Below are 3,358 nucleotides of genomic sequence, written 5' to 3' on the forward strand. Positions count from 1 at the left end.
CCTTCCCTCTGGAATTTTTCCCCGATGGAAAATGTGAGTTTCCAGCACGGGAGAAGCAGCCAGGGGAGCTAATCTGGATTTTGGAAAAGCTTTATCAGCTCTCCTCGTTATCCTTGGGGGATGTGATTGATTGATTGATTGATTGAGGGCTCCATCCTCCCTCAGGGATGCTTTTCCTTTGGATTTAGAGGATTTTCCTTTGGATTTAGAGGATTGGGAAGAGGTTGCAGCTCCCTGGCTCAGGGCTGTAAGCAGCCAGGGTGAGGTGAGGGCAAGTTGGGACTTCTGGCTCTGATTTGGGAGGTTGGAGGTGAGGAACACCTGGGATCACAGGGAGAATATTGGATACCAACCACTGGAGCTGTTGGGAAGGGAAAATCCACACTGGGACACCTCCTGTTATCCCAGGCTGCTCCAAGCCCTGTCCAGCCTGGCCTTGGACACTGCCAGGATCCAGGAGCAGCCACAGCTTCTCTGGGAATTCCATCCCAGCCAGGAATTCCTTCCCAAAATTTCATCTAAATCTCCTCTCTGGAAGTTCAAAGCCATTCCCTGTGTCCTGTCCCTCCAGCCCTTGTCCCATATCTCTCTCCATGTTTCCTGCAGCTCCTTCAGGCCCTGTAGGGCCACAATTTGGTGTCCCCAAATCTTCTCCTCTCCAGGCTGAACAATCCCAACTCTCCCAGCATTTCCTTCTCCATCCCTTGGATCATCCTGGAGTCTCCTCTGGACTCTCCAGCAGCTCCAGCTCCTTCCCATGCTGGATCCAGGGCTGGAGCAGCTCTGCAGGTGGGGCTGAACCTGAGGGGGGCAGAGGGGCAGAATTCCCCCTTCCCTGGATCCCTCAGTCACATTTCTTTTGGATCCTCATTTTTCCAACAAATGTCCCAAGGTTGCCTTAATCCCTCCTCAGATGGTGTTTAATAACGAGTTTGGTGTTTCATTTCTCTCTGCTCTAGGGCTTTTAGACTCTGAGATTTCAGGGACAGCAGCGTGGGCACCTTGGGTTTTCCCAGCAGGATTTGGGATCCACATCTCTGTGGGATTCCAGGCAAAAATCCCATCCCTACAGCACTGAGATCCTCCAATTCCTCATGGATTCATCCCACCCTGGAATTAGAGAGAAAAAGTGTTATCCTGGTCACTCTTTGAGCACTGGGATCACACTCCAGGTGTTGTCTGAATTCCCACTCTTTCAGGCTCCCAGGAAATCTCACACCCCACCAGAAAACAGGAGGAAAACTCAGCCAATTCCCAGCTCTCCCAGTGCCAGGGCGTTTGGCACTAAGCAGATTTTGCTGCCCTGTGTCTGGCAGTGCTGGGTCTTATTTCCAACAAGCTCCATCCGAGGATTACGAGGGCCTTGTTAAAATAATGCCCTTCGAGCTTATTCCTGCTTGGAAGGAAAACAAGGATAAACAGAAAGGCTTCTCTCATCCCCGGGGTTATTGCTTGGAGTGCTTTGAAAGGAGAAAAAAGGAGCAAAACTGGCAGGAATGAGAGGAATATATAAACACACACACACACACTTGTCTGGAAATATAAAGTGAGTTTTGTTTCGTTTCTGCTTTATAGCCCTCGAAAGAAAAAATAATTAACAGCTCCCCCCGCTGCTTAATCTAATTACTGGCGATGTTTTGCTGTTGTATTAAAAGTTTTACCTCGGAGAAATAATTAATTAAAAAGGGAAAAGGGGAAGGAAGGCATTCCGAAGGGGAGTTGCTATATTTACCCTTTTTAATGGAGTTTCATAAATGGGAATTAGGGAGTTTCACGGAATGATGACAGCGAAATGGGGAATTTTAAATGGGGTTTGTTTGCCACAAAAGTGCTCACGTTTTCCAAATAAAACCTGGAAAAGCTGGATGGCTCCATGGAGAGCTCAGGGGGGCTTTTCCCTCAAGGCTTTGATTTCATCCAGAGGGGACAGCAGCAAACAGGGAAGATATTCCCAGATTCCTGAGGTCTGCTGTGCTTCCCGGAGATCAGATCCACTCTGTCCTGCTCCAGGGGATCAGAGCCACTCTGTCCTTCTGCAGGTGGAGAAATGGATGCTCTGCAGTGAATGGGAACTGAGCAGGAATCTCTGGGATGGCAGTCCAGGAGGACTGAGTGGGAAACTTCATTCCTGCTGGGCTGGGGAGTATCCCAGAATCCCAGAATTCCAGGTTTGTGTTTCTCCAAGCCTCATCCAGCCTGACCTTGGACACTGCCAGGGATCCAGGGGCAGCCACAGCTTCTCTGAGAATTCCATCCCAGCCAGGAATTCCTTCCCAAATCCCATCTAAACATTCTCTCATCTTAAACCCATTCCCTGTGTCCTGTCCCTCCACCCCTTGTGCCCAGTCCCTCTCCAGCCTTGGAGAGCAGTAGGGATCATGCAGGATGAGTGACTGGAATTTCATTCCCAGGTCGGTCCCTGGCATGGATTTCTCTCCCCAGATCCATCCCTGACCATGGAATGGTCAGCCCACAGTTCCTCCTGGAAGCAGGAATGGAACAACTTAGGTGTGCATTGCTCTTCTCCCAAATAATCCATATCCAGAGCTGGAGAGCTGTGGATAAATCTGCTTTTGGGATCCTGCTGGATTCAGACATCCACGGATTCTTTGACAAGGAATTGGTGTTGGACACACCAACTGCTGATTTAATTGGAGCCTCTCTGGTTCTTCCATTGAACAGCCAACCCCTTTTCCCTTTGTCTTTTCCCCTGCATTTGATTGTCCTCCATCATCTCCCATCAATCCATCCTCAATATTCCACTCTTAACAATTCCTCAAGAAGGGTACATCCCTTCCTTTTGATCTTTGCCTTTATCCCAAAGGATTTTCCCATTTTTATTGTGCTTTTCAGGCCTCGTTTGGCTTTTGGAGCTGCTGTGAGCAGAAATGCTTGGCAGCAAGATCCCGACAGGAAAGGGGATGTTTTCCTCATCCCAATCCTGTTCCAACGTCGGCATCACCCATCCCCAAAATTCCAGCCTGCTTTCATCAGATTCATGGACCAAAGCCTCACCCTTTAATTAAATCCAATCCAATTAAAATGTTGCATCCTAATCAGGTCCATTGTTTGCTTGTAACCAATCGTGAATTCCCTGGAGGCAGGAGCAACAAATTCCCAAGGATTTTCCAGGAATGGTTGGTGGAGGTGATTGTTGACTGAGAGGAATGCAGTGCCATGGATTGTTCTCACAGTTTACAAGGGTTGAGCTGGAGTGTCTGGGAACATTCCTTGGCATAAAAAATTCCCTAAAATCAGTGCAGCCATCCAGACTTCTGGCTGAGCATGGAGAAGGTCTGACTCCTCCTCACATCCATCATTTGGTGAGAGCACAACTGTGCTTTCCTAAAAATTCCTG

At 48.7% G+C, this 3,358-nt stretch overlaps 1 long non-coding RNA gene across 1 annotated transcript; it reads left to right on the top strand.

Annotated features, from left to right (window-relative positions):
- The first annotated feature begins 2,029 nt into the window (after positions 1–2,029).
- On the top strand, positions 2,030–3,056 carry LOC146440687 (uncharacterized). The gene is made up of 2 exons (XR_014850357.1): positions 2,030–2,168; positions 2,854–3,056. It is a non-coding gene; the product is annotated as an uncharacterized LOC146440687 (long non-coding RNA).
- Positions 3,057–3,358: the final 302 nt, after the last annotated feature.

Source organism: Lichenostomus cassidix, chromosome 2, assembly GCF_008360975.1.
Source record: "Lichenostomus cassidix isolate B80296 chromosome 2, HeHo_3.0, whole genome shotgun sequence".
Classification (NCBI taxonomy): domain Eukaryota; kingdom Metazoa; phylum Chordata; class Aves; order Passeriformes; family Meliphagidae; genus Lichenostomus; species Lichenostomus cassidix.